The sequence below is a fragment of the Pleurodeles waltl genome, chromosome 4_1, assembly GCF_031143425.1.
Source record: "Pleurodeles waltl isolate 20211129_DDA chromosome 4_1, aPleWal1.hap1.20221129, whole genome shotgun sequence".
In the NCBI taxonomy this organism is placed as follows: domain Eukaryota; kingdom Metazoa; phylum Chordata; class Amphibia; order Caudata; family Salamandridae; genus Pleurodeles; species Pleurodeles waltl.
Window position 1 is genome coordinate 11,888,818 of NC_090442.1, and position 14,287 is coordinate 11,903,104.

At 43.9% G+C, this 14,287-nt stretch overlaps 2 protein-coding genes across 5 annotated transcripts in view; both read right to left on the bottom strand.

Moving 5' to 3' along the window:
- The window catches only part of LOC138287238 (zinc finger protein 664-like), a 946,449-nt gene that overhangs the window by 887,837 nt on the left and 44,325 nt on the right, over positions 1–14,287 (bottom strand). For 2 of the 4 annotated variants that reach the window (XR_011202176.1, XM_069227599.1), the window contains exon 1: positions 10,589–10,747. The exons of 1 other annotated variant lie outside the window; for it this stretch is intronic. The gene's annotated coding sequence lies outside the window, so the exon portion shown is untranslated. Of the gene's footprint in view, positions 1–10,588; positions 10,748–14,287 lie in introns of those variants that run through there. One more of the 4 variants, XM_069227602.1, reaches the window with a different exon arrangement.
- Positions 1–14,287, bottom strand: part of LOC138287236 (zinc finger protein 271-like) — a 640,682-nt gene that overhangs the window by 540,636 nt on the left and 85,759 nt on the right. The gene's annotated exons all lie outside the window — the stretch shown is intronic.

Genomic DNA, 14,287 nt, shown 5'->3' on the forward strand with positions numbered 1-14,287 from the left:
TCTGTAGCATACGGCACATTCCTGTCCTTTGTCCCTGCGCTTGTGCATCATAGTGAAAGGGCAGGAATATGCAGTATCTGTAGCATACGGCACATTCCTGTCGTTTGTCCCTGCGCTGGTGCATCAAAGCGAAAGGGAAGGAATGTGCAGTATCTGTAGCAGACGGCACATTCCTGTCGTTTGTCCCTGCGCTGGTGCACCAAAGCGAAAGGGAAGGAATGTGCAGTATCTGTAGCATACGGCACATTCCTGTCGTTTGTCCCTGCGCTGGTGCATCAAAGCGAAAGGGAAGGAATGTGCAGTATCTGTAGCATACGGCACATTCCTGTTCACAGCACATACCAGCTTATCAAATGAGATCTTCACAAAGTATGAATACAGCTAACATCCCCACTACTGGCTAAGTACAAAGAGCACCTGCCCTACCAGCTTATCAAATGAGATCTTCACAAAGTATGAGTACAGCTAACATCCCCACCACTGGCAATGTACAAAAAGCACCTACCTTACCGGCTTATCATATGAGATCTTCACAACGTATGAATACAGCTAACATCCCCACCACTGGCTATGTACAAAGAGCACCTGCCTTACCGGCTTATATAAGATCTTCACAAAGTATGAATACAGCTAACATCCCCACCACTGGCTATGTACAAAGAGCACCTGCCCTACCGGCTTAACATATGAGATCGTCACAACGTATGAATACAGCTAACATCCCCACTACTGGCTATGTACAAAGAGCACCTGCCCTACCGGCTTATCATTTGAGATCTTCACAAAGTATGAATACAGCTAACATCCACACTACTGGCTATGTACAGAGAGCCCATATGACCTGTGGGCGCAATAATATCTGTGAATCTGAAGCCAAAGAAGTCCCCGATTTATTTTGACTTATATCGGCCCACAACTTTAACTAACCTAGAGCCAAGTACCTTACCCAAGGTCCTGGCTAACAGACTTGTTGCAGTGATACAAAGCTTGCAGGATCAGGACGGCTTCATGCCAGGTGTCCCAGGTGACTACACAATGCCCTCCTGTAATCAGAAGCCTCATCGGGAATGGTTCTAGTAGATTTTCAAAAAAGATTCTAATTTGTTACAGTGGCCTTTCATGTTCCCTTTACTTGAATAAATGTATTTTGGTCCTCACTTTCGTAGATGCATGCAGGTTTTATATGAGAAGCCCTCGGTGAGGGTCAGGGCGAATGGGGGCCTTTTCTCCCCATTTAATAACAATAAGAAATGAGGCAAGGCTGTTCCATCTCGTCCCTCCTCTGCACTGACTATCAAACCACTGACAGAGTGACTCTGCTAAGCATTATTTAGCAGATTCCTATGGGCAATAACACAGGACGACTAAATATTGTTTATGCAGGTGATATTTAAACTTATATATGTGACCCTGAGTCCTCTTTACCTAGATTGATCCAGATGTTGTACATCTATGGCGACACCTCTGGCCTGACTGTTAATTGGACATGAGGACCAGTCAGGTGATCATTATAACCATGCAGCGGCAATCGGATGCAGATAGTACTTAGCACATAGAGGGCCCCGGACCTGAATATATTGCCTTTATCTTCCTGAGTGAAGCAGGATAACGGACACATGGGGGTTTCTTTCCCATAATATTGCTGGCAGAGGAGCCCAGTTCTAAGGGATTTCTCTCCCTCGCCTGCTTTATGCACCTCATCATTTCCCATTCAGTGTGCTGCTGTCCTCAGTTCAATCATTATGGTCAGTCATCACAACCTTTCTATGGGCCAGACAGCAACCGCAAATCGCTTTCAGGAATGTGTGCTTGAACGACAGGTGTTCCATGTTGGAGGATGAGGTGTCCGTGGATGTGGTGCTGCTGATGGTGTTCTTGTGGATAATGATGATTCCGCCTTCGGGCTTGTGAAATCTGTCCTGCCTGGTAATCTTGTAGCCAGTGGGGATGACTGTAGCGCTATCAGATGTGGGGTTCAGCCAGGTTTCTGTGAGACAAGGTAGGTCAGGGGCATGTTGTGCAGCAGGTCCCAGATTTCTGTGGCATATTTGGTAGTTGAGAGGGTTTTGAGGAGCATGGGAGTGTGGAGTGTTGTGTGGGTGCTCTCAGGACTGTGTGAGTGCGATAGAGTGGTGTGCTGGGTGATGTCGCTGCATTAAGTGTTGGCTCTGGGTAAGTGCACAGGAGAAGGCTCCCTCCATGCTAGACTACTTGGCCCGGGATGGTTTCAGCCATGTGCAACAAAAGGTCTTCCCACTCCTTCCTCTTTGTTTGATTGAAACCAGACTTGCCTTCATAAACAATAAGAGAAGGAAAGGACAATCTAAGGTGGAGGGGGAATGCAGGTAACTCACCTCATCATCAGACCCCATTCAGGGGGCAGCAAGCAGGGCTACGAGGCTTCAGCTGTGGGGGCTGATGTTTGCCTCTGATCCTACTATGGCTCCGCAAACTGGGTCAGGTAGACTAACATCAGCTCTTGATTCTGTGCTACCATAGCAGTCACCGACTTCTTAAGCAGGTCGTAGAAAATCACAGACGATCTAGCCAACTTAGTGAATGAATCAATCAAGATTTATTTTAGAGTTAGTGTCTATTCCATGAAATTGATCCATCAAAGTCAGAAGAATAAAGTGCATTTTAAGATTAACTAATCAATTCATAAACTATGACAGAGAAACAAGGAACTGCTGCATCAAATTGAAAATACACATCTCATGTCAAAAAATTATTATAATATATTTAATTGAACATTCAAGAATACACACACTAAAATAATTCCACAGTTTATTACACCAATAGTTAAATGAAACCCTCAGAAATAAGTGTCATCCTTCAAACTAGGTGTGACATGAACTGTTCGGCTAAGTACTAGGTACCTAAAACTCACAAACGTGGATAATTCCTCTCTAGTTTCATGTTTTTAAAAATATGGCCATTTAGTACAGATTGTGTGAATCATCTGATATTAAGAAAAAAAATATTACATATTATCAGCTTTTCACACTATCGTTTTTGAAAAATCATTGTTATTTTCAGTTAAAGGGCACCAACACATTAACAAATCTACCTCAACAAATAATTGTTGGCAAATTGCTGCTCTGTTATCTGTTGCCTCAGCATCACAGCGACTGAATCTACCTTTTTACTTTGCCATGTCGCCAGTGGTCTTTCTTAAGTCATATGTGCTGAGACTCTCGACTGTCATTGTTCCCAAATAGCAAACATGCCACGATGGACAGGCCTCTCCCTCCATGGATGTGCTGTGCTCATTCTGGAATTTAACAGTACATAATTTCCAAGTTCTGTGAGTGACCGTGTCCAAGTCTACCAAACACAGGCCTAATCCCGGATTTATGAGCTTTTGGCCGGGCTGCATCAAAAGGCAAGGGCAGGAATGCACTGCATTTGTACAATACAGCACATTCCTGTCCTTTCCCACTACGCTGGTGTTGTTTTGGCAGCGTAGAGGCAACACAGGCACCCTTGCACCGCGGTGTCTGCACTGTAGGCACAATTGTTTTTGTGCAGTAAGGGACACCTTCCAGCACAAAACCAATCCAGAGAGGCTTTCTTCTTTTTCTATGTGTGATGCAGAATGCGTCGCAAGTTCATACTTAATTAAGAGCTGTGGGATTGGTATATGTGTAGAGAATATAGATATTTGTCTACTATTAGTTGAGAGTGGATTTAATGAACTAAGTAGTGAGGTGGTTATAGGATTATGAACATTAATTTATTTACAGTATTCTTTTGGTTTTTTTATTGTATTGATAGGGGATTACATGATCAGTAGAAGACAGGACATTCAGATATTCCATATGTAGTAACATTGGATTTTTATGTATTTTTATGTTTAGGTGATTTAGCTAGAACATGGCCATTTGTTTCTAATATCTGACAACGTGATGGGTTTATAATATGGTATCCGGAAAAATCATTTTAATATGCTGTCTGTTACTCTAGGGTCATGGGTGAAGGATTTTTGTGTCGTTAGATGCGCCTGGGACTAAGAATATATAAGGCTATAAGAATTAGGATGTATGTAATGGATGACCCTTTTATTGGGAGAATTTAAGAGGGTGCAGGTATTGAAATAAGGGGTTTGTACTCAGCAGTGCAGCGTTGAGATATATAGAATTTGAGGAGACGGGGAAGGAAAGGATTGGTTTTATAGGTGGATGTATGGCGCTATGAGCGCGGGAATTCAAGATGGCGTGGGTATTGGCAAAAGGGGATTGGAGTTAGCGTTGTAGCTTTTAGATACACAGGATATTAGGAAGAAGTAAAACGAAGTGGTCATCTGGAGGAAAGCCTGGTTTCACTGGTGGTTGTCGGAACAAGTTTATACCTATCTTTAGATATAAAGGTAGGACTAACACCGGGATGGACTTGTTTTTAATTAAGAGGACGAGGATGAAGCTTCGCCATTCGGGTAAGTTAAATGTATTAGTTTGAATTGACGGCTATTTTGACAGAGAATATATTTGTATTTATAATATTATTACCCATTTTTGTATAATTAAGAGCGTGATTTTGCATCTAGTTAAACCGGAGCAGAGCACACTTCTAATGAGGTTGCCGGTTGGACTTGATTTTTCAGGGTAGTTGATTATAATCTTTGCTTTTGAAGGATAATAAAATATATTTTAAATAGGATAATTTTGGTGACTGATGGGTATAAAATGGGGTCTAAGGAGTGGGAGTTTGATACTATGTATGGAAGTTGACCCTATTAGCCAAACAAGGTGGCTATATTGAATGTATGAATTCTTTAGATAGAGAATAGAAAAAATGAAAAAATTGTTAATTAAAGGTTTTTTTATATTTAGGTTATTTTACCCTCAGATTTCAAAGATTGGGAGCCCATAGATTAATACAGGGCCCCTTGTGATTTAACAATTTGGTTTGAAAGTTAAATGGACTCTGTGGTAAGTCCAATGGATAACATTTGTTAATATATTAGAGAAACTGTAATTATCACAAAATTAGGGTTATCACTATTTGTTTATCGACACTTAATATGGGTGTAAAAATATGGGTCCTGCATGTGGTGGTTGAGACACATAACAGAATGTAATACCCAGAGCATGCAATAGATGGGATTCTATCGACCCACTAATTTGTTTTGTTCTGTCTATAGAGAAGTTGTCCGTTGGGTGAACTTCCGTGAAACCTAAGATTGTGTGTATAAATATTTGGTTAAAAGGCATCTACTTAACCTATGGTATATGCAGGTGAGTGGAGTAGCTAATGATAGAAGAAGAGTATGGATGCTCGTTGCTTGAGAATATACATAGATAAATTGATCGTGTGTAGTGAATTCTTCTTTGTGATACTCTTTATAAAGAAATTTGAGGTTTATATTTATAATCGGCGCTGATGATAACGGGAGGGTTTAGCTATACTGGTGTTGTTTTAAACCTTAAAGGGTGGGTGAATAAATTGGGAATTGATATATGTTTGTTTGTTTGTCTTGAATAGATTGGAAAGATATATGTGGGGAGTATATTTTAATGTCCTCAAGAAGGTGGTGGAAGGACTTTTGGAAAACCACTGAAACGCGTTGACGCAAATTGGATTGCTGGACCCACTGGAACGGACCTAAAATTGTACAGAGACTGTGGACAGAAATCAATAGGCCCATATATACCAAAATTGGGACAGCGTGTATATAATAGACTATAGTGGATGTCTTTTGTTTTGTCTCCCTTATGTCTGGTATTTGTATGTGAGGGTTTTATCATTGGTTTGGGTTTGTATGGGTGGTCTTATCTTATGATTTTATGGGTTTAGATTCATTAATAAATTTGAATTATATTTTTTATTGTTAATTCCTTTATATAGATTGATCATTGGCGGTACGAGTGGTTGATATAGTGTGTTGTGTGTGAACAGTTGATTTGATTCCATTGGGGTATTCTTTTTTCTTCACTGTACCACAGTGCCCTGTCCCCTTTCGGTGATAGGTGTGGAGGGCCCTCTCTCGTCTCTTTTGCAGTTCCAGAATGAGCCAAGCAAATCACATTGTCATAAAGGAGACATTTATTTTTCTCAACAGGTTCCATGATTCTGCTTTTAACAACTTAGCTAAAATATGCTTTTCAGATATAAAAAATAACTAATTGATAACAGCATACACTGGCTAGCAATTCTAAAGAGATTCAAATTATCCTCATTAACCTCTAACTGGTGGTAAACCCTGCAAGCAGGTCTTTGTGGCTCAACAATGGCACATCTCAATCTGAGTACAGACTCAAGATGCATGATAAGGTACAACAAATTATACTACCACATGGATGCATTTTAGGCATCTGAGCCACCCTGTGCATGAGACAATCGACACCTCTTTAAGTACTGTCTCATTTGCAGATGCTGTGAGCATCTTTCAGGGGCCCATGGCTCTAACCTGAGCTGTAGAACAAGTTAAGGCATGTGTTGACCAGAATAAGGAGCAAAAACATGCTCCATAATTGTTTTTTTTCTCCCAACAAAATGGACATTTATCCTTGGTATTATTTCTATACCTCCATTTACACAGAAGTGTGGAGGAGTTTGAGAAGGGCAAAATACGCTTCTCTTCCCTTGAATGTTTTGACCTCCAGGTATAGATTCATTAATTTACAAACGTATCCATCCGTCTTTCACCTGTTTCAATCAAAGCCCAGTAGTTTTGCTTAATCCCCCTTCTTTGTTCTGGGTACAATAACTCAGGAGTTTTTTAATAATTCATCAGTATAACATCATTTTAGAAATTCAGCAACTGGGAGTCTTCTAATATCCAAAGAGCTTCTCTGTAGCCCGACTACATATGAAAATGGTATTCTTACATTTAAGTTGGCACTGACATCATGCCTATCTAGTGTGTGCACAGAGGCTTAATTCTCCCCTTACAATGCAAGGTCAAGGGCCCACCCTGTGACCTGTAGGGGTACACCAAGTACCAGGCACTGGAATAAAGTCCTTGTCTTGGATTTGCCACATAAAATAGTGGCAACACACCATGACTTCTGAACTTGTAGGGTATGTCATATAAAAAGTGGCAGCACACCGTGACAGGAGGGGCCTGGGGTCTCACTCGGACTGAGGAGACAGAGGGGGCTCTCAGCACTTCCGAGAGCCCTCAGAAGACCAGGCAGCACCCACGGGAGTCCCAGAACACGGGGACAAAGAAGATGCAAAGTGCGGTTGTCGCAGCACTACACTAGAGGGTCCCACACCGCCAGAGAACAACTCAGGGAGCTGTGCTTTGCAGGATGGAGTGCTAGAGACCTGGGGTACGCTGTGCACGAAGAACTCTTGGAAGAAGTGCACAGAAGCCCAAGGAGCTGCAGAAGATGTGGTGCACAGGGGTACTGTCGCAGCACGGAGAAGGCAAGCTCTTACCTCCACCAAATTTGGACAGCTGGACCTTTGGACACTCCACCACCTGTGTTCCAGGGAGCACGCTCGTTGCCAGGAGAGGAGTCCCAGAGTACCAGTTGTCGTCGTAGAAGGGTGCCTGCTGAAGCAGGGAAGTGACTCAGTCACTCCACAGGAGATTCCCTCGGTTTTTCTGGTGCAGGGTGAAGAGAGGTAGTCTTCAGAGCATGCACACCTTGGAAACTGTTGCAAATGCTGGCTGGAGCTGAAGTTGCAGGTCACAGGAGTCATCCTGCATACTTTGTTGCAGTTACAGCGGTTCCTGGAGCAGTCTGCAGTTGATCCGACAGTCAGAAGCTGAAGCAGAGGATGCAGTGGAGTCCTGGAGGAATCCTGCAAGCCGAATCTGAGGAAACACCTGGAGGAAAGACCCTAAATAGCCCTGAGAGGGGGACTGGAAACCTACCCAGGTATGCACCTATCAGGAGGGGTCTCTGGTGTCACTTGCTGGCACTGGCCACTCAGAGGTCTCAGAGGGTCCCCACACCTTGGAATGCAAGATGGCTAATGCCAGGGACACACTGGAGGAGCTCTGGGCACCATCCCTGGGGTGGTAATGGACAGGGGAGTGGTTACTCCCCTTTCCTTTGTTCAGTTTGGCGCCAGAGCAGGGACTAGGGGTCCCTCAACCAGTGTAGACTGGATTATTCAAGGAGGGCACCGTTTGTGCCCTTTAAAGCATTTCCAGAGGCTCTGGGAGGATACCCCTCCCATGCGTGTAACTCCTATTTCCAATGGGAGAGGGTGTAATGCATTGTTCTGCCTTTCTGGGATTGAGGTGCTAAATCCCCAGGAGGGCAGACACCTGTGTGTGAGGTGGCAGCAGCTGGGGCTGCGGTGGGAACCTCAGAGAGCTGGTTTGGCAGGACTGGGGGGTCCATGGTGGAGCCCCCAGGGTGCATGGGATTGGCCCCCCAATACCAGAATTGGATTGGGGGTCACTTCCATGATCTTAGACACCTCACATGGCCATATTTGGATTTACCATTGTGAATCTACATATATCTATTGACAAATATGTAGTGCACGCTTATAATGGTATCCCCGCACTCACGAAGTCCAGGGAATCGGCGCTGGACAACGTGAGGGCATCTTTACTAGTGCAAGGGTGCTCTTTCACACAGTATCTTTGCACTTAGTCTTCAATAAATGAAGGTTAGACATATAGGTGACTTATAAGTTACTTTCATGCAGTGACAAATGGCTGTGAAATAGTGTGTGCACTATTTCACTCAGGCTGCAGTGGCAGTCCAGAAGAAAGGTTTGGGGTGGCAAAAGTAATGCTGCTGCCCATAAGGATCTCCTGGAACCCCAATGCCCTGGGTACCTAGGTACCATATACTAGGGTCTTATAAGGGTGGTCCAGTGTGCCGATCAGAATGGGAATATGGAGTCACTAAACTGTAGTTACAAATTTGGTAAGTAGAGAGAGCATAAGCACTGGAGCTCTGGTTAGCAGAACTTCAGTGACACATTCAAGCATACAGACAACACACATAGGCCACAAACTATGAGCACTGGGGTCCTGGCTAGCAGGATTCCAGTGAGACAGGCAAAACACACTGACAAATAGGTTTTAAAGTATGAGCACTGGGGTCCTGGCTAGCAGTATCCCAGTGAGACAGTAAAAACACCCTGACAAACACTCACAAACAGGCCAAAAGTTGGGGGTGGGAGGTAACCATGCTAGAAAGAGGCTACTTTCTCACAGGGTATGTCACATAAAAAACTGGCAGCACACCATGACTTGTGAACTTGTAGGGTATGTCACATAAAATAGTGGCAGCACACCAGGACTTGTGAACTTGTAGGGTATGCCACATAAAATAGCGGCAGCACACTGCGACTTGTGAACTTGTAGGGTATGCCACATAAAATAGTGGCAGCACACCATGACTTGTGAACTTGTAGGGTATGCCACATAAAATAGTGGCAGCACACCAGGACTTGTGAACTTGTAGGGTATGCCACATAAAATAGTGGCAGCACTCTGTGACTTGTGAACTTGTAGGCTACGTCACATAAAATAGTGGCAGCACACCGTGACTTGTGAACTTGTAGGGTATGCCACATAAAATAGTGGCAGCACACCAGGACTTGTGAACTTGTAGGGTATGCCACATAAAATAGTGGCAGCACACCAGGACTTGTGAACTTGTAGGCTACGTCACATAAAATAGTGGCAGCACTCTGTGACTTGTGAACTTGTAGGCTACGTCACATAAAATAGTGGCAGCACACCGTGACTTGTGAACTTGTAGGGTACGTCACATAAAATAGTGGCAGCACACCAGGACTTGTAAACTTGTAGGCTACGTCACATAAAATAGTGGCAGCACACCGTGACTTGTGAACTTGTAGGGTATGCCACATAAAATAGTGGCAGCACACCATGACTTGTGAACTTGTAGGGTATGCCACATAAAATAGTGGCAGCACACCGTGACTTGTGAACTTGTAGGGTATGCCACATAAAATAGTGGCAGCACACCAGGACTTGTGAACTTGTAGGCTACGTCACATAAAATAGTGGCAGCACTCTGTGACTTGTGAACTTGTAGGCTACGTCACATAAAATAGTGGCAGCACACCGTGACTTGTGAACTTGTAGGGTACGTCACATAAAATAGTGGCAGCACACCAGGACTTGTAAACTTGTAGGCTACGTCACATAAAATAGTGGCAGCACACCGTGACTTGTGAACTTGTAGGCTACGTCACATAAAATAGTGGCAGCACACCGTGACTTGTGAACTTGTAGGCTACGTCACATAAAATAGTGGCAGCACACCGTGACTTGTGAACTTGTAGGGTACGCCACATAAAATAGTGGCAGCACACCGTGACTTGTGAACTTGTAGGCTACGTCACATAAAATAGTGGCAGCACACCGTGACTTGTGAACTTGTAGGGTATGCCACATAAAATAGTGGCAGCACTCCGTGACTTGTGAACTTGTAGGCTACGTCACATAAAATAGTGGCAGCACTCCGTGACTTGTGAACTTGTAGGCTACGTCACATAAAATAGTGGCAGCACACCAGGACTTGTGAACTTGTAGGGTACGTCTTAGGTTAGTGACACCAGGACATTTCTGTGCACTAAAGGAACCCTTGCCTCTTGATTGCTGCTGGTTTAATGTTAATGTTTAATGACAATCTCCTACCTGAGCAGAAACCTGTGCAGACATTTCCAGGCTCTCTCCTCCTCCTGGGGCTGGGGGGGGCAGGTGCAGATTTGGGGTCTGGGGGGGGTCTGTGAGGGTCTGGGGGTGAAGATGACTGCACAGACAGACAGGGGGTCCTTCCTCCTCTGCAGCAGGCTGGACACAGAGGGAGAGGCCGGAAGTGATGTCAGCATCCGCCGCTGGTGCTGTCTCTGCCGCCGCTGACCCGGAAGAGGAGACTTCTGTCCCTGTTAGTAGCCGGTGTGCTGGAGACAAACATTGACATTTACTCTTCTCTCTTGATACAAAGATCTGTTCAGCTCGAGCTGCTTTTATATCTGAGCGCAGAACAAGCGCCGTCTCTCCGGAACTCGGAACCCGAGAGGGAGAAGGGTTTCCAGTTCCGGGTCAGCGGCGGCAGAGACAGCACCAGCCGCGGATGCTGACGTCACTTCCGGCCGCTCCCTCCTGCTGTCCTGCAGTGCTGATGGTTCTCCCGGGCTCCTGCCTGAGGTGAGTTCTCTTCCCCTCAGTTTGAAAGGTATGAACTGCGCCCCGTACACCCCTCCACCCACAGGAATCCATTCTATATATTTTGTTTATAGTGGAAAGATTCTTGAATTTGGAGAGTCAGAGCAACTTAAAGATGCAGCTTCTGCACCCAAAGCAGGTGTGTAGTGCGACCGCTAGAAATCACCCTTAGAAACGTCACCATTTCCAGTGTTGGAATAAGAGAAACCATAATTAGTTTCACTTGCACCAAAGGGGCTGTTTCACAATAGCCATTTGTATTGCACTGATAATTGTCTCTGGTAATGAAGCGCGCTTCAGTTGTGGAAAAGAAATGTGATTTGTAAGCAGTAGGAGTTGCCCTCCATTGTGAGCTGTCTATGTGCCGCGCCCCAAAAAGACTAGCAACAATCCTAGTAACTGGGGCCAGAAAACCGCTTTTTTATTATGTACTAAGCCCTAGTTGCAATTTGGTAGCTTATTACTGAATTGCAAATTGGGTTTACAATTCTTTATAGGAAGGTGCGTGTTAAGGGTGTCCCTTCCTAATACTGAATTGCAGTGGTATGTATGATTGTTTTGTGACCAAAATGCAGTTGCAAAACAGTTGCATTTTATTACCAACTTCAAGTTGGTGGTAACCTATTCACAAATGGGAAGGGGGCCTCACCTTCCACTTTGAGAATGGTTGGAAAAATACTTTTTAAGAGCAGGCAGTGCTCCCAAATGAAAATGAAAATAAAACTTCTCATTTTTCTTTTTGGAATGCATCCCATTTTCCTTTAAGGGAAACGGGTTGCATACAAAAAAGATTGCTACATTGGAAAATAATCAGACATGGTGGTCTGCTGACCCCAGCAGGGCACCATACATATGATTTTTGCCATTCTCAATGGATCACAAACCAAGACCTACCTCATTAATATTCATGAGGTAGGTCTATTTGCAACCCACTGAGGATCGCAAAAAGTGTTAAATACACCTTATTTAGTACATTTGTGTTTATGATCACCAAATAGCAAATCACAAACATTTGCTATTTGGTAATCGCAAACACTGTTTGCACATCTGGCCCTAGGGTCTGCTTGGAGTTCATTCAAGGTAGCTGTGTGTTTTAGGCCAGTGTTTTTCAGAAAACGTGAGAGGAATTAAGGTGTAAAAGGGCTTTATTTGCTCATTATAGTGTATCAAATAATTCACTCCAAAGTTAAAAATAAAACCATCATGGCTTATAAATTTTCTTAACTTATTTGTAGGCCATAAATTGGCACATGTCTGTAGGATGTCCGGTGCCAACCCCTACCCTTGATGGAGAATTCATATCGGAGAAAAATCTCATTCAAGTAACTGATTTTAGATGTATTTAAGTTGATTTTATAACCATGTGTGGCCAGTATTGTCACTATCTGGTCCCTCTTAGACAGATGTTGTTCTGTGTCATCATCTGTCATGTAAATGTTATCAATATAAGATTGTGCCTCTGGATCTTCCTGTAAGAGCTCCCTAATGAGTGCTGCAAATATTTCAGGACCGTTCTGATAGTCACTGGCAATCATTTAAAGCATTGAGAAAGAGGTTAGATACTTCCTTTCAGGCGCTGTATTTTGACTTAAACATCCATTGGAGAAGTCTAGGATGTATATTTGTCCGCACCATGTCTATCCTGAGTTCTGTGCTATGGGCCTTATCTACAGCTATGTGGGTGTGTATGATGTTAATCTAAAAAATCTCTATGTTGGATCGGGTTTTAAAACTGGAAAAGAGTGGTATTCAGTGTACAGCTGCGAGACAGTATGATGTTGTGATATTAAGCTGAGCCAAGATAGCTTTTATGTTGTGTTTTGCTTCTGGCTTCAGAGGATATGGAGCCTGTCTTTGGGGCTCAGCAATGACATGTAGAATAGATTCTTTATCTAACCCTACTTGGTTTCTGTACAACGCTGGAGCTTGCTTTAAAGCTCATTCGTGGACCTATGTTTCTCTAAGGTCCTAACGTGTGCAGGAAGAAAATGCTAACAATTTTACATCTTCTGCTGAGGGCTCATGCCTTATAAAGAATGGAGGACAGTGATCCTCTGCAAGAATGATGCTGTAAGCATCTGATAAATGCGGCCAGAATATTGCTTTACATGTGTGTGGTCTATCCCTTTCAATTAATATTTTTACTATCTAAATACTGTCTGGAGAATTTAGATGTCCATCTGGAGCAACCTGTATATAGTCCTCAGTCTGATTTACCAACAGAAGTTCTTGAAGAACCTGATGCACTATTTTCACTCAGCTGGGATGTTCACTAGTGCTGTCGCCCAAGTCCTGTTCTACAAAAGTATCCATAGTTTGCAGAGCATTTTTTCAGTTAGTCAATTTACTTTCTTTCTTTTTAGGTCAAAGCCTACCTAACAGCACAGCTATCTGGTTTGCTAAGGAGATCTTAGGGACATTAAGAAAGCTGCCCTGGGATTAAATCAATCAATCAAGAATGTGTAAATCATGGCAAATCTCCTGTGAGGGTCTCAATGCTCTGAAAAAGCAAGAAGAAGAAAGGGGCAAGAGCACTGCTGCAGCTGGGCAGAGCTGGACCTTTTCAATGGGGTTGAGCTGCACTCTCCATTAGGTAGATCTTGGGAGGAAGGACTGCTGCTGTGAGGCAGTGGCAGGGCTATGCGGGAGGCAAGAAGTAACAAGCAGCAAAGGAAAAGCTCAGAGAAAGCAGTTAAAATGAGGGAAAAGCAAGGAGAAGGCACTCAAAAACAGGGGATAAAGCAAGGAGAAGAAAGGAGCAAGAGCTGAGCCTGGGACCTGCTCAATGGGGTTGCACCGTGGCCTCCATTTAGAAGGTCCTTGGAGGAGCCCTAGGAGGGGGTGGGCGGGCCTATGCTGGAGGCAGGAAATAGCGGGAGGCATGTGGGAGCGGGAATGAGGGGAAAACCAAGGGGAAAGCAGTGAAAGCGAGGGAAAAGCAAGGTGAAAGCACACAAAAAATGGGGGAAAATCAAGGAGAAAGCAGTGAAAACAAAACAAAGGAAAAGCAAGGCGAAGGCACACAAAATATGACGAGAGAAAAGCAAGGAGAAAGTAGATAAAATGAGAGAAAAGTGAGGCAAAGGCACTCAGAACACAAGGGAAAAGCACCCAAATCTACCCCAGTGCTTCCCAGTCTAACCCACACCACTCTATCCAACTTCTCTC